We start from the raw sequence: 13,015 nt of genomic DNA on the forward strand, positions 1-13,015 counted from the left end.
TATATATATATATATATATAAACTGAACCTTCAAAGCCATGCTGGATTTAATACTTCCAGTACTAAAGTGCAGTATTTGGTAGTTAATGTATTATAATTTGCCTACTAACAAAATACCATGTGTAGTAGCACTGACACATAAAAGGTCTGTCAAAATTACATTGTTTCTGGTGCAACATGATGTAAAAGTCAGGAAATGCCAAAATAATATATGTTACCTTCAATCTCTCTCTGTACAGTTCCAAATTAGGCTACTAATATAAGTCATAAAATAGCCAGAGAAAGCACAGTTACTGCTCAGTAACATTCAAAAACACATTTTCTCCGTATTGTTATTTCTCTTTTGGTTCTCCCAATCATTTCCCAACAATGTATGTACATTTTGATAAACTCTATAGGTATATTAAGATATGATGACAGATGACAATCACCAGATGTGATGGTACATTCATATATAGATGGGTCAACCAAGATCTGACATACTGCTATGCAAATGTGACACTTCTCTTTCTCCTTCCTTTTATCATGTCCTACAGATTCTCAAATGCCATGGACTCTGCCTAGCCTTTCAAATCCACTTACCCACCCCCACCCTGATCTTCTACCACCTTATAAAACTCCCCACTCTCCTTTTACATCTTGAACACCTCCGAATATCCTACGTTATCTGTAAACTTGATGCTACCCACCCCCAAGTTTCCTCACTGGTCACTGCTCAAATCTTCTAATTAACCAAGAAATCTGTCTTTTGTATCTTAAATAATACAACTGAATACGTGTCCTTTTATTATGTCAAACATTCATTTTGTCAACCATACTGCCAAATTTTATAACACGTTTTAATATTTTACTTCCAAATGGCTGTACAGCTAGGACTTTTAACATCTGACAGCCCACATGGGGCGAAGGGAACGAAATGACAAAAAGGGAAAAATGTTTCGACATAATTACATGAAAGGCAAAAATCTGTCATGGCAATTCCACGTTCCCCTTCCTCACACAGAGTAGCAAATTAAATAATTGGCGTATTTAAGTTGTGTATACAAGAAAAACTTTCACTCACATACAGTTTGCATAATTGTTTCCCTTTTTTATTTTTGTATTTGCTAATGTTGTGTTTCTTTTATCTTATATGTTAAGAAAGATTCATTTTAAGAACAATTATCAAGCAAAAGGGTTTGTAAATTCTCCATAAACAAGGGTAAAACAATGTATTTAATTATTTTGACAAGTGGAACATTTCAATCCCCGTTGAAAACGGTTTTATTTTATTTATTTTTTTTTCAATCTGTCGTATGAACATGGAGATTCATTTTATGTTTGTTGACATACTATGGGTATTCTATTAATTGCTGTTATTTTCTACATACTTGGAAGTTCTCCGCATATAGGCACTATCAAGATATGAAATAGATGAATGTTAGAAAGGCAGCTCTTCTACACACATCTGCTGGCTTTGTACTAATCATTGTTCCCATTTCTCTTTTCTAAGTTTGGTGGTGGTTGATGATGATAAAATACTGTATGTTGCCAATCCGTAATAACGCAAAGAATGACACCATGTATATTTCAGACTTATACAACTCTAATTCGGAAATGACGTGAGGCCTAGAGAAGGTAACACACAAATGTCGAAATATGTCTTGTAGACGCAATGTCATGTTCTACACAACTAGCAGTTTCGACTGCTCATTGTCTGTCACTTTCAAGTAAATATGTACGTATTTTCGACATATAGTAGTAATAGTTCGAAAATAATGTCATACACGAAACAAAACACGATAGAATACAGCAATTTTATATCGTATGTCATGAAACGCACTGGTAATCCAAGTTATTGCGCGCATACACGTGGCCAGATTCACGGTGAAGTAGACCAATCTGGTATTAATCTTTTAATTGTGGTTTTCTGGATATCAGTTTCACTGGCGTATTCTCTCGAAATACGCTATTTTGTATGGCAACATGATCTCTTAATGCCATGCGTACGAGGGCATGAAAACTGAAGTTAAACGATTGAAATCTTAAATTGACCGCCTCCGCGGAAAAGGTTAGAACAGTAGTTGAAAAATAAACTCAAGAATTGAAAAAAAATCTGTCTTGTAAAAGCACAATTTGTTTAATAATGATTTCAAAGTTCTGCTTGCTTTGCTAATAGCGTCGGCATCAAATCAGAGAATAATATAACAGAGATAATATAACATTATTCTAACGCGACATGAATATATTTAAATTCACTCCACTGTTCCGTTAAATCCAGGGCTATTAAAATCAATCCCGGCATATAATCACTTGGCCTTTGACGTAAAACTTGCGTCACTGCGTACTTCCTACTTCAGCTAATCAGCTGTATGGCCCTTAACTTTTTGGATGCAGCGATGCTAACGCTCCACGTGGTAACATGTCACATTGCCGTGAACAGAAGACAAGCGACTTCTTTGATCAACAAGGCCCTAGAATTGATCAAATATTTGACGACATTTGACAAACTTCCCTATTACACCATCACATTTCTTTGACAAAGAAAGGCGATCGCCGTAAAGAACTTTCTGTGACCTGTCCTGACTCTCCATTGGCCAGGTCTCAAACAGATTTCGGGCAGGTACAAGTGACTCGGACACTTTCGTGTGGTCATGACTGTCCGTGATAGCTATTCGATCAAAACTGCCATCATATTATTACAAAACTACTCGATACGTGAATATTCTTCTCCCGAAAGATGATAAAGCCTTATTTTCTTAAATACGTGACACCCAGGCCTTGCAATATTACGCTGACTGATGAAATGTTTGTCAGCCAATCAGCAATAAGTTGACGCCCTCGGGAATCCCCCGATTTTTTTTTTTACCGTCACCAGATACAGATATAGTCGTAAAGGCTCACTGTGTCCACGTCGTTGTATAAGTAAGTGTGGAGGTGAGTATTGCAGATGTTAATAGCTCTGTACCACATAACCGTAGTGAATTTAGTTAGTATGAAATCTGCGTTATAGTGCTTATGAGGAATTATTCATACGGAAGTACCGTAGTTAAGAATTGTCGGACTAGAAAAAAATCGAGAAATATAGTTAAACCTTGGTATATTAGTTTTCATGACGTTTACGCAATTCATACTGAGAATAATTATCCATGGCACTGAAACTTTGCCAGACAGCTTGGATTGCATTAGGTACAGCTGTGATAGACAATTGTTTTCCGACGTAGATGGACAAGTGTTACTGTTTTTCTTTCGTTGCAACGGTTACTCCAGAATAACCGTTTGGCCCACCTCTATACCAGAGTTTGAAGTTTATATTGAATTCCAGCGTATTGACGAAAACGTGCGGACAGGCTCATGCGGCAGGCGTATTTATTATCATTGTTACATGTTATAATGTTTTGAGGAAATTCTTCGCATAAGCACGTGGTAATCGTTTGCTGGAAACGCTATATGACGATATGTTCATGGAATTAAATTTTACATCTTCAAATGTGTTGTACACAGTTAGTTATGAAATAAAGGTTACGAAGAATAACATTGAAATATATTTGCACTCATATATAGCCTGTGGTTAAAACTAGTCGTATTTAAAAAACTGTGTGGCATTCATAAAGTTAAGAGATCTCTCGAAGCGATTAAACAGCGTAAGAATCGGAACACTGTTGGTATTTATGTCTCGCAGAGGAATGTGACAAGCACTTGGCTAGAGGGTGTGGCAACAGCTGATCTTAAGTAGCAGTAGCAGTCACAAATCGAATTACTAGACAGATGGGTTAATTTTTGTCTTATATGTCGATCCACAAATTTAAGAGCTTATAAACCAAAATAAATATATAAATAAGTAGCCTCTGAGAGAGTAGCACGCACAGATCACAAATTAATGCACAGGTGGTTTTATTTTTATCTTATCTGCTTTCTAAACCTAAGAGCGAATAAACCGCAAGGATGTAGGTGTCATATACACCGTATTTATATTAGTACCGGTTTTCTACGATGACGTACTTTAGCACAACAAACCGTACTAAACATTAAGCGTTTTAGAAAGATCTTATAATGCAGTGTATCACTGAAGCTGCATATTTTCTTAATACGTTAGTATAAATAAGAAACCACCGACCACTGTACGAAGTTAGCTTCAACAGCATGGCAGAGTACATACACAGTCTCACATAAGACTGTGGTACAGATCAGAACACGTGATCCCCTCCGCCAACGGCAATCTACGGCACGCGACCAACGACTCTCTCTCTCTCTCTCTCGCGCGCGCGCGCGCGCAGTATTGCATTATTTGGTCGTTTTCGAATTTCTACTTGCGTATTACGAAATTATACAGTTTCATTGACCCACTACAGTAAAGATAGCTCCAAAGCACATCATTGTAAGTACGGTTTGATGTGCTGAAGTGTTGGGAAATGCTACTTCGGCATATTTAAAACCCTTAATGTTTATATTACTTTTACACATTTGTTTGTACATAAAATATTGAAAAAGACATGTATGTTAACAATGACATTTGTATTAAACATTTTACAATATACTGCGCAATCACACCTAATTAAAAATCACTGTAAGCGATCAAGAAGCTACTGCTTTAAATATTATTTTTAATATATTTAGTCACTAGTATTATTAACATTCTTTTGAAGTAGTTACATGACATTATAGAAACACGTGGTTATGGAGTTGTGGTTTGCGTGCTTTGGCTGTTTGAGCATGTTTGGTAATGTTTGTGGCCTAAAGTGCAACAGTTGTAACAGATTTTGATGATACCTTGACATTATAGAAATGCAGAAGACAAGATAATGGCACACAATAAATTCAAAAATTGAAAGGTGAAGGAAATTGTGGAACCTAGTGAATTGTATTTAAATAATTTCAGAAGGTGATCAAACTCTTGACATTATTAAAGGTAAATTGATTACACCAGAAGAAAGTGCTCAAAATTATGAAACCAATCTGGGTGTAAAACAAAGGTTAATGAAAAGGCAAGAAAATTACTAATTTTGTAATTTGGAACTAAGCCTTTGCTTCAGGTTGATGAAAGCAAAACCACCAGTGATATTTGGGACATGCTCTGTAAGATTTATGATGTCTACTCAGCCAAAAACATTGATATGCTTAGAAACAAATTTAATTATATTGTGTGGGAAGCATCTCTGATGTACAAAGTCATCCAGTGAAATTTGGTCTTAACTTTCTTTGTTAAACAAGCCAATTTATGACAGTGATCTTTATGCGCAATTTTTGGAAACTTAGCCCAAACAGTTTGATTATATTTATGTAACATGGCATGGTTAACATACTGATAATAAAACAAGGAATAAGTTACAAAAACAGTGTTTAAATTATGAGTTAAGAAAACAGATTGTGTATGTGAAAGTGTTGCTACAGAAACAGATTTTTATAGTTGATGCTTTTATCTGAAGTACTGTCTGAAAGAAGCTGCATGAATATTCAGTAAGATCTCGATAAGATTTCAAAGTGGTGCAAAGATTGACAACTTGCTTTAAATTTTGGTAAATGTGAAGTTGTGCACTTCACAAAACAAAGAAATGTAGTACCCTGTGACTACTATATCAATGAGTGACAGTTGGAATTGGCCACCTTATACAAATACCTGGGTGTAATACTTCATATGGATATGAAATGGTATGATCACATAGCCTCAGTCAAGGATAAAGCAGGTGGTAGACTTTGGTTTATTGTTAAAATACTGGGAAATGCAACCTATCTGATACAGTAGACCACAACATATTGTTAAATAAGTTAGATGACCTGGGAATAAGGGGGCTTGTGAAAAAGTGGTTCTAGTCATATCTAAAAAATAGAAGACAGATAACTGAAATCTCACATATTTCAAGTTGCTCAAACTATATTGTAAAGTATACTTCAGACCCAAATTATGTAAATATAGGTGTCCCAAAGGGTAGTGTCCTTGGCCCAATACTATTCCTCATTTACATAAATGACTTCCCACAGAGCATCAAGCATGGACAAACAATATTGTTTGAAGATGACTCAAATGTTCTAATCAGTGACAAATCACCAGATGTACTGAAAGAAAAAGCCGAACAAACACTAAACAGTGTACGTGAGTGGGCATCCAATAATAAAGTAACACTAAATTTTTTAAAGAAACAAATGCTGTTAACTTCTATGTCTGCAAAAAACCACACTATAACAACTTTAAGTCAAACGACGAAACTATAGAATGTGTAGACTACACAAAATTTCTCGGTATGCATGTTGACAGTCAGTTAAAGTGGGAAGAACATATTAAAATACTTAGTAACAGAATCGCTACAGCATGCTATGCTCTTAGAATTCCGATTGCAGTGTGTGATACTACATGTGTCACATCTGTATATTTTTCTTATATCCACTCTGTTATTACCTACGGAATAACATTTTGGGAAGTCAACAGTAAAAATATTCAAACAGTTTTCAAATTACAGAAAAGAGCAATTCGTATAATAACCAAGAGTGGCAGTAGGGCTCACTGCCTTGAACATTTCCAAAAGTATTTAATAAAAGTTATTACGCAGTAACGGACTATCTGAATTAAAACATGTAGTGTAATTAAAGTAGCCTGCATTGTAATACATGAGGAAGTAAGTATAATATGAAATCCAGAATTGTACAGGGTTATTACAAATGATTGAAGCGATTTCACAGCTCTACAATAACTTTATTATTTGAGATATTTTCACAATGCTTTGCACACACATACAAAAACTCAAAAAGTTTTTTTAGGCATTCACAAATGTTCGATATGTGCCCCTTTAGTGATTCGGCAGACATCAAGCCGATAATCAAGTTCCTCCCACACTCGGCGCAGCATGTCCCCATCAATGAGTTCGAAAGCATCGTTGATGCGAGCTCGCAGTTCTGGCACGTTTCTTGGTAGAGGACGTTTAAACACTGAATCTTTCACACAACCCCACAGAAAGAAATCGCATGGGGTTAAGTCGCGAGAGCGTGGAGGCCATGACATGAATTGATGATCATGATCTCCACCACGACCGATCCATCGGTTTTCCAATCTCCTGTTTAAGAAATGCCGAACATCATGATGGAAGAGCGGCGGAGCACCATCTTTTTGAAAGATGAAGTCGGCGCTGTCGGTCTCCAATTGTGGCATGAGCCAATTTATTCGTCGACTTCCGCGGGCTACGCGTGAAACTTGCCCGCACGCGTTCAACCGTTTCTTCGCTCACTGCAGGCCGACCCGTTGATTTCCCCTTACAGAGGCATCCAGAAGCTTTAAACTGCGCATACCATCGCCGAATGGAGTTAGCAGTTGGTGGATCTTTGTTGAACTTCGTCCTGAAGTGTCGTTGCACTGTTATGACTGACTGATGTGAGTGCATTTCAAGCACGACATACGCTTTCTCGTCTCCTGTCGCCATTTTGTCTCACTGCGCTCTCGAGCACTGTGGCGGCAGAAACCTCAAGTGCGGCTTCAGCCGAACAAAACTTTATGAGTTTTTCTACGTATCTGTAGTGTGTCGTGACCATATGTCAATGAATGGAGCTACAGTGAATTTACGAAATCGCTTCAATCATTTGTAATAGCCCTGTACAGTACTATAAGAAAATTACATAAAGATATAAAACTAATGTAAGATACCTCAAAAATGTATGTAAATACTAATTTTATGTGTATAAATTGTAGGTATATTGTATGTAAATTCTTACATGGATTAATAAAGAAATCAATCAGTCAATCAATCAAAAAGCTAAATTGGTAGACCCTTGAAGATAGATCTAAACTACCCCGAGAAAGCTTACTTAAAAAGCGTCAACAACTGGCTTTAATTGATGACCCTAGGAATATATTATAACCTCCTACGTATTGCTCACATAGGCATAAGAGAGGACAAGATTAGCTTAATTACAGATGCAGGGGTGCCATATCACTCCAACTGCACATGCCCCAGACCACTACAGAGCCCCCACCAGCTTGAACAGTCCCCAGCTGAAATGCAAGGTCCATGGAATCATGAAGTTGTCTCCATACCCGTACACATTCATCCGCTTGATACAATTCGAAGCAAGACTCGTCTGACCAGGCAACATGTTTCCAGTCATCAACAGTTCAATGCCGTGTTGACGGACCCAGGTGAGGTGTAAAGTTTTGTGTCGTGCAGTCATCAAGGATACACGATGGGCTCCGAAAGCCCATATCTATGATGTTTCATTGAATGGTTCACACACTGACACTTGTTGATGTCCCAGAATTGAAATCTGCAGCAATTTGCAGAAGGGTTGTACTTCTGTCATGTTGAATGATTCTCTTGAGTCATTGTTGATCCATTTCTTGCAGGATCTTTTTCTAGACGCAGCGATGTTGGAGATTTGATGTTTTACCGGATTCGTGATATTCATGATATACTCGTGACATGGTCGTAAGGGAAAATCCCCACTTCATTGCTACCTCGGAGATGCTGTATCCCATCATTCGTGTGCTGACTATAATCACACATTCAAACTCACTTAAATCTTTATAACCTGCCATCATAGCTGCAGTACTGATCTAACAACTGTGCCAGACGCTGTCTTATATAGATGTTGCTGATTGCAGTACCATAATCTGCCTGTTTACATATCTCTGTATTTAAATACACATGCCTATACCAGTTTCTTTGACACTTCACTGTGTATTGCAATTTATTCTCCGTAGAAATAGTAAGGTTCATCAGTAGTGTATGCTGCTTGTCCAATGTAGTGTGCCTCTTGAAAACCAATATCTGAATTGGGAGATTTTTCGTTTATGATGTTGGTGTTGGTGAAGATTTTATGGTTTTATTTCCTTACTCTTATTTACCTATCTGAGGCAATGAGAACATCTACAAGTTATTTGTTTCTTGTTGAAGGGAAAGAATTGTGTTAAGATGAATTTGAGTCACTATCTAATGCATGTTAATTCCTATAATTACCTGACCAGGATTCAGTATTTAATGGTACTTTTATTACAGAAAAGAAAGTTTTACTGGTGTGTAGACCACCATGTTTCAAATATGCGTACAATATTATTGGTTACACTCATATAGATGAAAGTATGTATTAATGTGACCTAATTTTAAACACAATGGTACTAATGAAAGTCTTTCTTCATAGTTCACAATTAAAGAAAGAAATGAGCAAGTTTTTCCATCATTATGAAGGTCTGTACAAAATTATAGGGGTTTCACATCCAAAGGCTGATTTCTTAGTAGACCATTTGAGTGGAAAAGGAAAAGGTCTCTATAACATACATGCAATCAAAAGATATGTGTCATAAGAAATATACCTTACATCTTACATAGTTGTACATTAGTTTGTGGCAAACAGTAGAAATTAACAAACTTACGCCAGGAAAATGGATTACACAACCGAGATATTATAAGGTGTTTCTTTTTCTGAGTGGAGCCGTGTTTTAGCTCCACCACTTTTGATTGGGGGTGGGGATGGGGGGGGGGGGGGATCAAGGAGGATATACTCTTAGCTATGAAGTGTATGCATGATGGGCTGACAACCCATGTACACCTGCTGCACCATATATTCGGAGAGCATTGGGGGAGAAGGTGATGTGGTAAATGCTATTAACAGGATATTGTACTGTAACCTTTATGTATGTACAATGTGATGAAAAGGTGGACCTAGAGGAAAAGGAGGATACAATATAGGGACACTGTCACTATGGTTAAATAACATACAGAGATAATCTTTCTGTGGAAGATGAATTTATGTGAGTTGGTTAACCTGTTCGGTATGCTAAATTAAATATCACATAGTAAAGAGACAACTGAGTTTTTTATGCTATTCTCTAGGTTTGCAAAAAAGATAGGAAACTGATTACAGAATGTTCTACAACAAATACTTGCTACTTGTTCAAAACAGGTAACTCCTCTGGTTTGGTGGCAGTTCATAGAGGCTGAAGGTGTTTGATGGACTAACTGGTGTCATAACAATGAATTCGGTGTTCCCTGTAACAAACACACAGGGCAGTATTCATTTATAGCCCTGACAGTTTTGTAGAGTCTCTATTCTTTTCTTAGTTTTCTTGCCCAAGGTGTAGCACACGTCTAGTGATGTACAAAAGTTTTATGTGCATGGCTAGAAAAACAAGAGTTCTGGAATAAATGTTCTTGATTAGATGAATTATGGACTGTCCAACTAAATTACTACTGGACTGTAGGTCTTATTAACGAGTAGTTCACGAGAGAACACAAATATTGTAAAACCGTGTAATGATCCATGTGGATAATAAATATTTGTTGTCTGAGGTTTCATATCCATAGTGAGAAAAATGACTACCAGGCAAAAATCTTAAGATACTTAATCAAAGTGTAATATATACCTTTGATTTATGAGTTACAATCTATGGCGGAGAATTCCACAGTTAATAAATATGAATGAAAATACAATTCAACTTTGATTGTTCATTGAAGGGATATATGATAGTAATGCTTGTAGTGAGAAGATTAAAATGAATTCCAACTTTAAATTTTTACTGATGGGTTAGTGTTTCACAGTACTAATGACATCATTCGTATGAGGGGAGGATTCTGTAGCGTAAGATATCAGCTTCATGAAATGATGTGTTGCACAGGCATTTTTTTTACACTGATGAATGATGATCATCACTATGAAAAGTTTGTCTTCAAAGGTAATATATAATCTGCTGTTTGGATGTATGTTTTATTTACGTACATGTGTCATGAGAGGGATCGATCTGCAAGTAGGGACGATGATAAACTTCATACCTAATTTGGAGTACCTGCTAATCAAGAAGTTTACTTGATGTTGTCAGTTCCTACCTTGGAGATATGCTGTGCGCTATAGAGGAAGAGTGGCTGTGAAGATGCGTATGATGTCACAGGAACAAGAGAAAACTTGCTATACAGATATAGTCAGTTGGAATCTGTTAATTAAGACAGAATGTTTTTGGACTTTGTCCTTATCAATGTTTTTCTGATGTTCTGAATGACGTAACAAATTTTTTTTTAAAAAAAATTATGTATCCTAGCAACATGTGACATTATTCTTGTGGTGCATAAATCTGTTTTTTCTTTTTTTCCCAGAAAAGTTGCCTCATAATATCATGCAGTGTTACGTGGCTATTGAAAATACAGTATAGGAGTTGTGCAACATACTTTCACTCATTCTTACTGATACTCAAATTTGTCAAGTTACTTTTGATAACTGAATACTTATAGAGTCTATGTGACAGTCTTGTGTGACTGCTTACTGAAAACTAACGGGCAAACTAAATTTGATAACAAGCAGAAATTTCCTTTCTGAAACTCTGATCCATTAAGAAACATTTAATAGAAACTTTGAGCATATGTAGTGCAAAAAAATTAGATCCAAGCTTGGTTCTGGTGTTAACTAAGTATACTAAATACACTCCTGGAAATGGAAAAAAGAACACATTGACACCAGTGTGTCAGACCCACCATACTTGCTCCGGACACTGCGAGAGGGCTGTACAAGCAATGATCACACGCACGGCACAGCGGACACACCAGGAACTGCGGTGTTGGCCGTCGAATGGCACTAGCTGCGCAGCATTTGTGCACCGCCGCCGTCAGTGTCAGCCAGTTTGCCGTGGCATACGGAGCTCCATCGCAGTCTTTAACACTGGTAGCATGCCGCGACAGCGTGGACGTGAACCGTATGTGCAGTTGACGGACTTTGAGCGAGGGCGTATAGTGGGCATGCGGGAGGCTGGGTGGACGTACCGCCGAATTGCTCAACACGTGGGGCGTGAGGTCTCCACAGTACATCGATGTTGTCGCCAGTGGTCGGCGGAAGGTGCACGTGCCCGTCGACCTGGGACCGGACCGCAGCGACGCACGGATGCACGCCAAGACCGTAGGATCCTACGCAGTGCCGTAGGGGACCGCACCGCCACTTCCCAGCAAATTAGGGACACTGTTGCTCCTGGGGTATCGGCGAGGACCATTTGCAACCGTCTCCATGAAGCTGGGCTACGGTCCCGCACACCGTTAGGCCGTCTTCCGCTCACGCCCCAACATCGTGCAGCCCGCCTCCAGTGGTGTTGCGACAGGCGTGAATGGAGGGACGAATGGAGACGTGTCGTCTTCAGCGATGAGAGTCGCTTCTGCCTTGGTGCCAATGATGGTCGTATGCGTGTTTGGCGCCGTGCAGGTGAGCGCCACAATCAGGACTGCATACGACCGAGGCACACAGGGCCAACACCCGGCATCATGGTGTGGGGAGCGATCTCCTACACTGGCTGTACACCACTGGTGATCGTCGAGGGGACACTGAATAGTGCACGGTACATCCAAACCCATTGTTCTACCATTCCTAGACCGGCAAGGGAACTTGCTGTTCCAACAGGACAATGCACGTCCGCATGTATCCCGTGCCACACAACGTGCTCTAGAAGGTGTAAGTCAACTACCCTGGCCAGCAAGATCTCCGGATCTGTCCCCCATTGAGCATGTTTGGGACTGGATGAAGCGTCGTCTCACGCGGTCTGCACGTCCAGCACGAACGCTGGTCCAACTGAGGCGCCAGGTGGAAATGGCATGGCAAGCCGTTCCACAGGACTACATCCAGCATCTCTACGATCGTCTCCATGGGAGAATAGCGGCCTGCATTGCTGTGAAAGGTGGATATACACTGTACTAGTGCCGACATTGTGCATGCTCTGTTGCCTGTGTCTATGTGCCTGTGGTTCTGTCAGTGTGATCATGTGATGTATCTGACCCCAGGAATGTGTCAATAAAGTTTCCCCTTCCTGGGACAACGAATTCACGGTGTTCTTATTTCAATTTCCAGGAGTGTATGTTTGAGCAGTTTTGAGAACTCACCTGTACGTAGACAATAGGCAGCTATGTTTAAATATATGGTATATTAAATTGCATTTAATCGGACCTGTCATTGTAACCTATCATACAAACGACCCATTGAATATGTAATTGACTAATCAAATACAAATTATTTAATTACCTCCAGTAAATGTAAATGTCGTGTGACTAGGACCTCCCGTCGGGTAGACCGTTCGCCTGGTGCAAGTCTT

At 38.8% G+C, this 13,015-nt stretch overlaps 1 protein-coding gene across 2 annotated transcripts in view; it reads left to right on the forward strand.

Moving 5' to 3' along the window:
• Positions 1-2,853: 2,853 nt before the first annotated feature.
• Positions 2,854-13,015, forward strand: part of LOC126101571 (protein argonaute-2-like) — a 317,714-nt gene continuing 307,552 nt past the window's right edge. Inside the window, exon 1 of one of the 2 annotated variants that reach the window (XM_049912221.1) lies at positions 2,854-2,916. The gene's annotated coding sequence lies outside the window, so the exon portion shown is untranslated. Of the gene's footprint in view, positions 2,917-4,324; positions 4,358-13,015 lie in introns of those variants that run through there. The other variant, XM_049912220.1, reaches the window with a different exon arrangement.

This window comes from Schistocerca cancellata, chromosome 9, assembly GCF_023864275.1.
Source record: "Schistocerca cancellata isolate TAMUIC-IGC-003103 chromosome 9, iqSchCanc2.1, whole genome shotgun sequence".
Taxonomy (NCBI): domain Eukaryota; kingdom Metazoa; phylum Arthropoda; class Insecta; order Orthoptera; family Acrididae; genus Schistocerca; species Schistocerca cancellata.